This window comes from Dasypus novemcinctus, chromosome 8, assembly GCF_030445035.2.
Source record: "Dasypus novemcinctus isolate mDasNov1 chromosome 8, mDasNov1.1.hap2, whole genome shotgun sequence".
In the NCBI taxonomy this organism is placed as follows: domain Eukaryota; kingdom Metazoa; phylum Chordata; class Mammalia; order Cingulata; family Dasypodidae; genus Dasypus; species Dasypus novemcinctus.
In genome coordinates this window covers 48,086,161-48,099,332 of record NC_080680.1, presented here as the reverse complement: position 1 = coordinate 48,099,332, position 13,172 = coordinate 48,086,161, and the positions used below count along the sequence as shown (strand labels likewise).

The 13,172-nt window shown below is 39.8% G+C and overlaps 1 long non-coding RNA gene across 3 annotated transcripts in view; it reads left to right on the top strand.

The window, feature by feature from the left end:
• Positions 1-13,172, top strand: part of LOC131279442 (uncharacterized) — a 74,597-nt gene that overhangs the window by 53,508 nt on the left and 7,917 nt on the right. For 2 of the 3 annotated variants that reach the window (XR_011649315.1, XR_009186790.2), the window contains 3 exons: positions 3,534-3,575; positions 3,797-3,935; positions 4,395-4,503. This is a non-coding gene — a long non-coding RNA (uncharacterized lncRNA). Of the gene's footprint in view, positions 1-3,533; positions 3,576-3,796; positions 3,941-4,394; positions 4,504-13,172 lie in introns of all 3 variants that reach the window. The other variant, XR_011649316.1, reaches the window with a different exon arrangement.

Below are 13,172 nucleotides of genomic sequence, written 5' to 3'. Positions count from 1 at the left end.
TAATCATATTGAGGAATTTTCCTTCTATTCCTATCTTTTGAAGGGTTTTTATCAAAAAAAAAGGATGCTGGATTTTGTTGAATGCCTTTTCTGCACTGATTGAGATTATCATGTGTTTTTTTCCCTTCAATTGTTAATGTGGTGAATTACGTTGTTTGATTTTCTTATGTTGAATCAGCCTTGCATGCCAGGAATAAATCCCACTTGGTCATGGTGTATAAGTCTTTTGATATGCTGTTGGATTCGATTTGCAAATATTTTGTTGAGAGTTTTTGCATCTATGTTCATTAGAGAGCTTGGACTGTAATTTTCTTTTCTTAGTAGTATCTTTATCTGGCTTTGCTATTAGGGTGGTGCTGACTTCATAAAATGTGTTGGATAATTTTCCTTCCTCTTCAATTTTTTGGAAGACTTAAACAGGATTGGTGTTAATTCTTTTCAAAATGCTTGGTAGAATTCACCTGTGAAGCTATCAAGGACTGTTGTGGGAAACTGACTTACCTATTTCTTATTGTAAATGTTACACCTGTTTATTGTAGATGTTGCAGTTGTTCCTATTATTGTAAATGATGTTGCAGTTCTAATAGCAAACAGCTGCTTGGTAGTTTCCCAATAAATGCGATGGGAAAACTTGGGTTAAGGCTCTCAGTTCCATAAGCTGTGAGTCCCCTGGTCTCAGGTTTGTCTCCTTTCTTGTGTCTCTATCTTTACTTCTGCATTGCCTTCCCTTCGAGCCAACCTATTGTGAACTGAATGCAGCTAGTGGCACCCAATGTGGGGCTTGAGGGGAAGAAGAATTGCTTCAAGTGAAACTAAAGGTGTTCTTATGGTGCAGAGCCCTGAATGGTTTAGAAGGCCTTACAAGTCCTTGGTGAGTAAGGACACTCTCGAGTATTTTAGCAGGGTTATGATGGGAAATGGAGAGAGCTCAACAAAATATCACCTTTACGTCTGTCTCCTAAAAGAGCTCCTTAAAGCAGGAGGAGCCAAGGCCAGTGAGCCTCGTATTTTAGAACTTACAGATTATAGAAACGACTTTGACTATTGTTAAATCTATTTTAGAACCCTTACAAACAGAAAATGAGGAAGAGAAAAATGAAAATAGACAATGTGAGGAAGTTTCTCCTACTGAATATTTTCTCTCCCCTTCCCTACCCCCCCCCCACCCCCCCCCGTTGTCTGCTCTCTGTGTCCATTCTTCTGTGACTGCTTCTATCCTTATCAGCGGCACCGGGAATCTGTGTTTTCTTTTTGTTGTATCATCTTGCTGCGTCACTTCTTGCATGTATCAGCACTGTGCGTGGGCCAGCTCCACACGGGTCAAGGAGGCCTGCCTGGGGTTTGAACCCTGGACCTCCCATGTGGTAGGCAGATGCCTTATCCATTGGGCCAAGTTCACTTCCCTGAATATTTTGATGATACTAAATCTAAACAGCTCCTTCCTTAACTGACTTTAGAAAGTCTCTTTCCCCTCAGCTGACACCTCCTCCCCCTCAGAGACACTCAGCCAAAGTTGTCAGCTTTACAATAGGGCATTTTACAGGCTAGAAGGGAGGGTGACTTGGAGGTGCTTCAAATGGCCTTTCCGGTTGTCATATGAGGAAAAAGTAGCTCCCACAGTTGATTCTCAAAACCTGAATGGAGTTTATTAGTTCACTCATGAACACTTCCCATTTAAAATTTTGAAAGAGTTAAAAGTAGCAGGGCAACAATATGGTCCAAATTCTCCTACCTATGGTGCAGTGCAAGGTCTTACTGAAGGCTCTAGACTGATTCGGGTTGCCTGGTCCATGTTGGCATGTTTCACCCTAGGGTCTGGAGAGTTTTTATAATTCAAAACCTGGTAGATCATGCAGAGACTCAGGCTGCTCATAATAGAGCCCATAATATCCTCATTTCTTTGGATCATTTAGTGGGGGGCGGAATTGGGCGGGAGTAGATCAGCAATTAACAATGGATGATCAAGCCAGCACACAGGTTCATTGCTGTTGCTTAAGGGCGTGGGAAAAAATTGAGGCTAAAGGCCAGCCTCTGGTGTCATTAAAAAAAATATTACAAGGACCTAAAGAACCTTACCCTGACTTTATCACTTGGTTACAAGAGGCTATCAAAAAACAGGTCAATAATTTAGAAGCTGCTGATACTATTTTGCAGCTAATGGCTTGTGAAAATGCCAATCACGATTGTCAGAAAGCTATTGGGATTATGAAAGGTAAAGTGGATTTGACTGGATATATTAAATTATGCCAGAATGTAGGGACGGAGGGCCACCGTGTTACAATGATAGCTCAGGCTATGGCAGGGATGAAAATCAATAAGAGGTTCTCTGGAAAATGTTTTAATTGCAGAAAAATTGGTCACATGAGAAACGATTGTTGGAAAAGTTCTGAGGGAAAAACAATGCTGCGTGGATAGAATATTTCTGCTCTGAAACGACCTGAGCTGTGTCTACGCTGTGGTAAAGAAAATCATCGGTCTAGCTAATGTCAGTCTAATTATCATAAGAATGACACCCCCTTGTCGGGAAACTTCCAACGAAACTTCCAACGGGGCCGGCTGTTCCCGCCCCACTCAAAAAGGGTGTTTTCCTGGTTCAGCAGAGCAATCCCAGCACTTCCCGATTCTCCGCGGTGCCCTGGACTTATACCCCGCCACAGCAGGAAGTGCAGCCGTAGATATTCCTATGGCAGAACCAGTTATTCTGCTTCTAAGACACCCCTGTCCCTGTAAAAATGGGAATAAAGAGACATTTGCCAATTGGCATGGTTGGGCTTCTTGAGAGAAGCAGTCTTACCTCACAGAGAGTTAGAGTGCATACAGGAGTAATTGATTGTGACTATCAAGGAGAGATGGTTTTGTTTTCATGCTAATTCTGATGGGGCCTATTTAGCGAAATTAATAAAACTAGTACAAAATTTTTATCTAAGTGTTGAAAGGAATTTTCGGTTTTGAATCAATAGCTTACTCCTGAACTTTAAGTCTTGGTATACTCTTAAAGAGTAGTAATCCAAAAAATGTGTGCTAACCGTCTGTCTAAACAGCTAAATAAGAGCTTAAGTGCATTTATGTTGCTCAGGTTATCCTAACCGGTTGCTGATTACTAATAAGTGTTTCCAAGAACAAACCTGCATGTTACAGGCAACATGATTCCAGAAGAAATCCTAAAAGCAATAAAATCTAAGATGTGAAATGATGGAGAGCTTAAAAAAAAAAAGCTATACCAGAAAAGTAAGAATTATGAGTCAAATTGTAAACTTTGTTTCCGTTGGTGTGTTGTAATTGTTTTTGTCCATCTGTTATTTCAATGTCAATGTATATTTTAATACCTCCGGATAGTATAAATAAATAAAAACTTCTGAAAGAGCTCTATTCAAAAGACCAAAAAATTAAATAAGTGCTTATATTATTACATAAGTTTGAAGTGTTAATGAGATCTCTATAGTTTTGAGTCTTGAGTAATATAATTATTATGTCTCTTCATAAAAAAATAGTTCTTGCTTAAATTGAAATGAGTAATTTATTTTTCTTCATAGGATAAAATGAAAGATGTACAAGTTAAGCAAATATTGAAAAAGGTAAGTTTGTGGGAATGCTAACTGAAATGTTATAAGGTGAATATTTTAAATGGTTTTATGAAATCGGAAATGGAGATATGTCAGACAGAACTAGTATGCATATAACAAGTTGTAAAAGTATTGTGGTAGCATTCAGTGAGATAATGTGTTTTGTAAAAGTAAAACAAACAATACAAAAAATGCAAAAACTGTGTGAAAAGCTCAACAACGGACTTTTGCAGTTCTTTAAGGCTTTCTGCCCTGGCCTGATGGCAATGAATCCTGCTGCATAGAAGAAACCTGTGCCAGTGACCCTACTAAGAAACATCAGAGACAATGGCATTTTACGGGCCTGGAATAGGCCAACAATTGGGACAAGCTGTAAGGTCCCTGCTACTCTATCAGATTATTAAATGTTGTTTGGTTGGGTAAGATGAAACTATACTCTGTGCTGTAATTGATAAAGTACAATGTTTTCTCATGTTAAAAGAATTTGTAATATTGTTGGAATACTAAAAATCTTTTATCTCTCACTGAGATGTGTTAATTGGGAAAGGTCCTCATGAGACCTCCAGCAGGCTGCTTTAAAAAATGGGGGGGGGGGGGGGGGGAGGGGGGGTGCGGGGAAGGTGGATATTGACTTAACCTGTGAATTGGATGTGACCAGTACCACTACTGGCTTTGGGTGGGGTTTGTGACAAAGGCAACATTCTGAGTACCCCACAATTGTGGGAAGGGACTATAAGTACAATATAAAAAAGTAATTGTGTGCAGCATAGGAAGACCTGCTGAAAGTGAAGCTTAACCCAATAACGTCTGAATATTGCCATCCCTATCCAGGAGTGGGTTGCAAATACTAAAAACAAGACAAATGATGGGCTGTTGTGAATCATTCTCCATGGGAGAGAGATCTGTGAAGAACATCCGGGACACTTGCCAGCAGTGACAGGTAACTGTCTGTCATGTCCCTGCCCATTCCTCTAACTTCCCTCTCAGGACTGCTGAGGCAGATGCCTCATGAAGATTCAGAGCCATGAAATTGGGATCTGAGAAGGAAGCGCAGTGGCTCCACCGGAAAAGTGAACATCACAAATACCAGACCTTGGGGTGCCTAGCAGTTCCTGCTGCCTCCTATTCACCAACAGCTTGTGGCCTTAAGACTCACATCAGTGACTGTGACATCAGCACCCTCCTGCTCCTGGAAGGGGCAAAGTATGCTTTCACTGCTATAGATCCTGCATTGGGACTCTTAGAACAAGCCAGCTATTGTTTTCTGCCTGAAAAATGAGTCCTCACAATGATGGACTGTTTAAATTCAGCACTAAGTTGTGGCCCCAGGCGCAGTGAAGAGGCCAAGAGCAGGACCAAGGAAGGCATTGAAATTATGTGATAAACTTCCAGCTGCCCCACAGCCCAAAATGGAGAAATAAGAATTTGTCATTGTCTATGCCTCAAACTATGCAAATTGGGGAAAATGAGGTTATTTTTGATCAAGTACTGTCCTATACAGCCTTTCTGGTAGGAAGTCTTGAGCCTATGAGAAATGAAAGTTTATTCATTAAATGTCTGCTAGTTGGAAATCTTATTGATGTTGTATAATCCATGGTAGTTATGAATTACATATAAAATGCTTGAATACTAATCAGAACTTTACTAATGAAACATATTGTGTACTTAAGTGACTTAATGAACTGTAAGTGATATATAAATGTACCTTAATGTAAATCTCTTGTTTTAAGTTTGAACAATCCTAGAACTGAATATATTGAGGGGGAAAAATTAAATGAGTATTGTTCAAACTTAAAAGTGAAAATATCATGCAGGAAGCTTTGCTAACCAGTGGAACTTCATTTGTGTAGACTTTGCAAAAACAAGGGGGAAATGTGGGAAACCGACTTACCTGTTTCTTATTTTAAATGTTACACCTGTTCTATTTTAGATGTTGCAGTTGTTCCCTATTATTGTAAATGATGTAGTTCTAATAGCAAACAGCTACTTGGTAGTTTCCCATAAATATGAGGTGGAAACTAGGGTTGAGGCTCTCAGTTCTAGAAGCTGTGAGTCCCCTGGTCCCAGGTTTGTTTCCCCTCTTGTGTTTGTACCTTTATTTCTGCGTTGCCTTCCCTTCGAGCCAACCTATTGTGAGTTGAATGCATCAAAGGACTTTTATATCCTGGAAGAGTTTTTCATGACAGATTCAATCTCCTTAAATATGATTGGTTTAAGTTCTTGTATATCAGTGTAGGTTGGTTGTGCATTTTGAGGAATTTTTCCATTTCATCTAAGTTGTCTAGTTTGTTGGTATACAGTTTCTAATAATATCCTCTTATTCTTTTTATTTCTGTGGGGTCAGTTGTAACTTCCCCCCTTTCATTTCTGATTGTATTTGCCTCTTTCTCCTTTTATTTGTTAGTCTAACTAGGGGTTTGTCAATTTTATTGATCTTCTTAAAGAACTAGCTTTTGGTTTCGTTGATTTTTCTCTATTCTCAATTTCATTTATTTCTGCTCTCATCTTTATTCTTTCCTTCTGCTTGCTTTGGGACTGGTTAGCTATTAAGTTTCTCTAATTCAGTTAAGTCTTTGAGTTTAGCTCTTGCTTCTTTTTTTAATATATACATTTAGGGCCATACATTGCCCTCTCAAGACTGCCTTCCCTGTATTCCACAAGTTTTGATACATTTTATTCCTTTTCATTTGTCTCAATATATTTATTGACCCACTGGTTATTTAGGAGTGTGTTGTTCAGCCTCCACACGTTTGCAAATTTACTTTTTTCCTGTCTATTACTGATTTCCAGTTTCATTCCATTATCTTGTGAGAAGGTACTTTGTGTAATTTCAATCTTTTTATATTTATTGAGAGCTGCATTTGCCCTAACATGTGGTCGATCCTGGAGGAAGATCCATGGGCACTTGAGAAGAATGTATAACCCGCTGAGTTTGGATGCAGTGTTCTGTATGTGTCTGTTAGGTCTAACTTGTTTATCAGATTCAAGTTCTCTTTCCTTGTTGATCTTCTGTCTAGTTCTATCTAATGATGTGAGTGGGGTGTTGCAGTCTCCAATGATTATTGTAGAGATGTCTATTTTTCCCTTCAGTTTTCCCAGAGTTTGCCTCATGTACTTTGGGGCACCCTGGTTAGGTGCATACATATTTATGACTGTTATATCTTCCTGGTGGATTGTCCCTTTTATTAATATATAATGGCCTTCTCTATCTCTTATAACTTTTTTGCATTTAAAGTTTGTTGTGTTGAATATTAATATAGCTACCCCTGTTCTTTTTTGGTAACTATTCATGTATAGTATCTTTTTCCAACCTTCACTTTCAGCCAGTTTGTATCCCTGGGTCTAAGGTGAGTGTTTTGTAAGCAACATATGGATGGCTCATGTTTTTTTACGTACTCTGTCAGCTCATATTTTTTGATTGGGGAGCTTAATCCATTCACATTCAATGATATTACTGTAAATGCACTGTTCACTTCATCTGTTTTATTCTTTGGTTTTCATATGCCATATCTTATTTGTCTGTTCTATACTCTCCTCCAAGTCTGTCACTCCTGTCTTTTTCTTTCAGGTTCTAAGGCTTCCCTTAATATTTCCTGCAAAGGTGGATTCTTTTTTGCAAACTCTCTTAGCTTCAGTTTATTTTGAATACTTTTTACTCACCTTCATATTTGAAGGACAATTTTACCAGATAAAATATTCTTGGCTGGCAGTTTTCCTCTTTCAGTATCCTAATTGTATCATACCACTGTCTTCTCACCTCCATGGTTTCTGAAGAGAAATCTGCACTAAGTCTTACCGGATGTCTCTTTTATGTGATTTCTTGCTTCTCCCTTGTTGCTCTGAGAATTTTCTCTTTATCTTGACATTTGACATTCTCAGTATTATGTGTCTTGGAGTAGATCTATTTGGATTTATTCTGATTGGGGTATGGTGTACTTCTTGGACATGTAAGTTCATTTCTTTCATGAGAGTTGAATTTTTCAGATATGACTTCCTCAAATAGTCTTTCTGCCCCTTTCCCCATATCTTCTCCTTCTGGAGCTCCCATAAGACATGTGCTGTTGTGTTTTGCATTGTCATTTGGCTCTCTGAGCCCCTGCTCAATTTTCTCCATTCTTTTCTCTCTTCAATCTTAGCTGTTTTGTCTTCAGTATCACTTATTTCTTCTGTCATTTCGAGTCTGCTGTTGTATACCTCAAATGTGTTTCTGATCTCACCTATTGTGTCTTTCATTCCCATGAGTGCTGTTGATTTTCTGTACAGGATTTTTCAAATTCTTGTGCTCCTTCAATGTCGTCTTGATGTCATTTATCTCTTTAACCATATTGTCTCTTTGACCATATGGTCTTTCAATTCATTAATTTGGTTTTGGAAATTTGTGTGCATTTCACTGAATTCTCTCAAATTCGGCATTTCTTCTGGGGCTTTTATATATTCCTTTTCTTGGGCCATATCTTCTTTTTCTTAGTATGGCTTGTAATTTTTTGCTGATATCTAGGGATCTGATTAGGATATAGTTTACTCAGATGTTCAATTTCTTTATCTTGGAATTTAGTGGCAGGAGGCTGTGTGTTACCACTGCTCTTCGATTCTTGGCTTGACCAGGATTGTTAGGATTGTCCTGCTGGTTGCTCAAAACTGGGCACTGGACCCAGTAATTGGTTGCAGAGTCACTTCCTAGGACCTTGGGGAGGGAGGCTATGGAGGCCAGAAAAAGCTTCTCCTACTTATTAATTTTCTTGTGTGCAGTTCCTTTGTCTGCCAGTAGGTGGTGCTTTTTGACAGCCCTCAGTTCAATGCCTGGTTGGAGTGTATTTGTTGCTACACAGACTGGATCTATGTTATAAGGCTTCCTGTCTGGGGGCTATGAGCCTTGTAATTCAAACTTTCTCTTAGACAGTTCTCCTACCTTCTCTGTCGAGGTCAAAATATTTCCACTCCCCTCGGAGTCCTAAATAATAAGTCCCTGTTAGTAGAGAAGGAGATTGTGAGGGTTGTATATCTTTAGTCCCTTGCAAGCTCTAATGCAAACAATGGTCCAGCCCCACCCAGACTGGTAGGGCTCCTGGGACACAGCAGACCAAATTTTGAGTCAAAACCTGAGTCAGCCTCAGGCTGTGTCCCTCTCTCTCACCTTTCATGGGGTGTCCTCAACAATTATTCCCAGCTGGAAGAGAGGGAGATGGCTAGAAGAGCAGGAGGTTGTGAGGGTTGGACTTCACCATCCTTTGATGGCTCCCAGGGCAAACCAGTGTGTGTTCCCACCTGGCCTGGAAGGGCTTGTGGGACAAAGCAGACCAAATTTGTGGGTCAGAAGCTGAGTCAACCTTAGGCTATGTCCCTCTCTGTCCCCTTTCCTGGGGTAGTAGATCCTTGGAGCCCCCTTTGCCTGTAGTCACAGGCTCAGAGTCCCAAGAATTCTAAAGTGTCTTTAGTGTGGGGGATGGTGTCAGCAGCAGCAGCCACTGGTTTCACTCACAGTTATGTAGTCCCAATTTCCCTCCTTTTTCCCTCTCTCCTCTGGGTGGTGTCCAGCCTTTGCCTGGTGTCCTAAACCCTTTTTCTAGGCTGTTTCAGCCTGTCCTCTAGCTATTTTACTGGAGAAGAGAGTCCCATGTCATTCTAGTCTACCATCTTCCCAGAAGTCCCATAAATTCTTTTATGCATCATAGCCAAGAACCTAGAGCAATCCAGAGCTTCAAGTTCAGTTAGTGAGCCATTGCCTGGAGAAATATTAATTGCGTGATGCTCCCAGACCTTCCCCCCCCCCCCCCCCCCCCCAGAACTGGTGAGTTTTAAGGTCTGTGTCTTTTTTTTTTTTTTTTTGGTTCTGCTCTTTTAAAGGGCTTCATTGCTAGCAGGTTCCTGGATAAGCTCTCAAAAGACATAAACTCAATCTGCCCAGACCCCCAGTTCCCTTTCCAGAGGTGGCAGGGGCTAGTCCCCATGCTGTGCGGATCCAAGGAAGTTCTGGGTGGCAGGTGAAACCACCCTTGAGACCTGACTGGGCACATGGCCTAAGTCAAGCCTGAGTCTGCAGGGAGTTTACCAGACCCTTTCTAAATTCAGAATGGCTATTACCCAATGTATTGTTAACTTAGATTGCTAGTTATCTACTTTTAATTAAAGGAGCCTTGGATCTTCCAACTACTGCAGTCCTCATTCTGGGTCTGTGAGATGCTTTAGAATGCCTGAGAACCTGAAAATGCCTTTGTTAGGGAGGCTTAAGTCCCACCCTCAGCAATGCCCTGAGGCCTGCTTCTTCCCCACCCAGAGAGGTCTGGAGATTGCCTGGGGTGGGGGGTGGGGGTGGATGGTCCCTGCAGGTGTTTGCCGGCAAGTCACAGGACAATTAGTCTCTAGTTTTCTATGGGCTTTAAATGTTGGGTTTAACTGAGCCCCTGGGAGTGGCTATGGGGTGAGCCAGCTCCTAAAACTGCTGCAAAGTAGACAAAAACATTTAAAGGTCCCTAGCCATCCCCTTTCCTAGTGGGAAAGCCTGGCTTGGGTGTTTCCGTCTGGGAACCAGACCCAGATGCCCCCAAGACCTCTAAGGCTCTGGGAATGCCCAGAGACAAAGCTCCTGATTCCCAAAACATGGGACAGGCAGCAGGACTCCTGATTTCTAGGATGCTGGCTCCGAGAGCAGTCCTGTTCCATCAAGACAGTAGTGGAACACCATCCAAACTGATGAATGCATTTTCTTCCCCTAGATAAAGGGCGGCTCTTTAATTGGGACAACATACCTAGTCTGTTCTTCCTGTACCTCGTAGTCACAGTATGGTCAAGAGTGGGCTCTTCATGGGGCCCTGAATTCCAGTTAGGCCTGTTTGAGAGAGAAGGAAAGGACAGACAGATCTGAGGACTAGAGACCATAACCACGTGGTTGTGTTTCCTTAAAGCAGGAGTTCTTAACTAGGGGTCTGGGGAACAACAACAGAAAAAATGACAGACCCTGCCTTAAAGTGGTAAAGAAATGCACTAATTACTCAAACCTCTCCACTGTAGAATAAGGAACCTCCTCACATGCCATCAATTACGATTAAGAGATTCCTGGCTTTTCTAGCTTCCTAACTGTTTTCTATCCTTCCAGTGAAAAAGGCTTGTATGGCTTTACCCCTTGTGGGAGTATCTAACCGAATGCAGCCGCAATTCCTGTCTTGTCAGGGATAGGGCTACTATAGGCCCCTTATCTCCATATCTAGCAGCTGCCCAGGGATTTTCCTGGAGGAACAAACTTTGTGGGTACTGCATGAAATTTCTGCCATGGACAGATACTGGGAACTTTGCATCCCGGTGATTCTAAATTCTACGGCTTTTCTTAAACTAAGCTAAATTGTGTGGAACTCTTCTGTTCTAATCTGTGCTTGCTTTAACTTTGTTAGTCTGCTTGTGCCTAGGAAATTGTAAATCAATTTGGGGTTTGCCTGTTACAAATTGGATAATGGTGAAAGGTAACCTAAAAAAAATGAGTCTTTAAATGTCAATGCCATCTTGCAATTACAATTGATATATAAAGAAATCACAAGTGGAATTAATTCAACAGTGGGAAAAGAAAAATTTTAGCAAACTTGTTAGTAATAAAATTGTTTTAGTTGCTTAATGAATGGAAGTGCTCAAATTGTTTTTAAGTGATGACAGTATTAACAGAGATGGTAAGAGTTAAGATCATTATATAGATGCCTTTATATTATAAAACAGCAGAAGAATAGTAACTGAAATTATTATAACTGGGTGGATATAGCCTAAATTTAGCAATTGTAATGGTAATCTTAAACTAAACTCACCTTTGATTATGGTTATTTTGTTGCTAAGTTCAGCTAGCCCTTAAATTTCAGCTACTGTGGTAATTATAAACCGAGCTTGCCTTTTTTATGGTTATTTCAGGTCTAGCCTCACCCCTGGCCTTTGCTTATGGTTATTTCATGACAGCTTCTGCCCCCTGAACCTCAGGGGAAAGCAAACCTGAGGCTCTCCTGTCTTTTGCTTTTGCACTGATATTAGTGATCCTGCTTTCTCTTGTGGCTCCAAGTGTGGACTAAACTGCTGCCCGGTAGAATTCTCAACCCTCGGGGTTGAACGACTACTCTTCCAGTCCTGTGGCCACAGGAATCCTGTTATCTCAGAGGACTGGGAAGTGAGCCAGGCCTCCTGCCTTGACTACTGGGGCTTCCTGAAAGCAGCAATTCATGAGAGAAATCAGTTTCCCTAAGGCTTTGATAGCCACAGGGAGTATGCATAGAATTAGTCTTGCTCATCCAAGGTCTCCTAAAGTCAAAGTAGAAAATAAGCAAAGCTCTGAAGCAAAGGAAAATTGTATTAAAACATTGGGGACGTTTTGGTTATAAGCCCATAATTAAAGAACAAAATTTTTGTGCAAAACTGCATAGTCACAGTGCAAACTAGAAAAAAAGCCTTCAAAGAAATCTTTCAAATGTTATTTTATAGTTAAACTTATTTTGTAAAAGATGAAAGTTTTAAGTAACTTTAAGTTGTAATTCTGTGTCAAACTATTGTCTGCCTATTTGCTCAGTGTCTATCCTCAAACATTGGGATAATACCAAATTAACAAAAATTCTTAAAAAAGCTCTATTCAAATAAAAATTAAATATGCAGTTATATATATGATGAATATTCCTAGAGCCCAAATTTGGCTAAGCAGGATGGAAAGGTCACATAGAAGTCTAAATATAGGAACTATTGAGAAAGGGAAAAAGATTTTCCAGAGGCCTTTGACCAACCCAGCCCACAGGGCCTTCTCTTTAGAAGAGTTCTGAGGGAAGGACCAGGTGTAACAAACTTAAAACTCTTCTAGGCAGAGGAAATTAAGAATCAGTTTGTCCTGTAACTCCCCAAGTTAAACTTTTTAACAGCCTTAAAATAAGGGTACTTAACAATTCTATCACCAAATTTCAGTAAGTAAAAGAAAAGTCCTTGAAAGCTATGGGAAGATCTTTTCTAAATTATAATTAAAACAAAATTATATTTGAGAACCTAGCAGTCAGTATGCTTTTAAGATTATTCAGTTTTAGAATTTTATTTAAAAAAAGTTTTAGCCTCTGGTAAAGGAAGGAAAAAGAACATTCTTTGCATAAACTATAATGGTCTCAATTTTTTTAGCTTGGGTATTCTCTTTGGTTTATAGAAAATTAACATATGTATTAAAGTAAATTAACATATGTATTAAAGTAAATTAACATATGTATTAAATCTTTAAAGTAATAAAACTTGTAAGTTCATGTTTAATGAAATTAAGCTAAAGAAAATGTAGATCTGCCCTCTCTTAAATGGATAAAGTAAATCTCATTGGTTGCTAACTATAATTTAATAAGCTTATCTTAAGGTATATTAACCAGTCTATGTGGATGTGGTTAACTGAGTTTGAAAAAGAATCTTCTTAACTGAAGCAGTGAATAACTAATTCCAAGCAGCCATTATTAGAAACCTAAACTAATATTAGTAGCAAAAAGTAACTTCAAGGAAAATATGTCAGAGGCCACCTCAATCTGCATGTTAAAGTGGTGGTAGGGAAAAATGTTCAGTTTTTATAAAACAACTGAGAAAGTAAGTTTTCCTGTACTGCTAACATAAAATACCTCTGTAATGTCA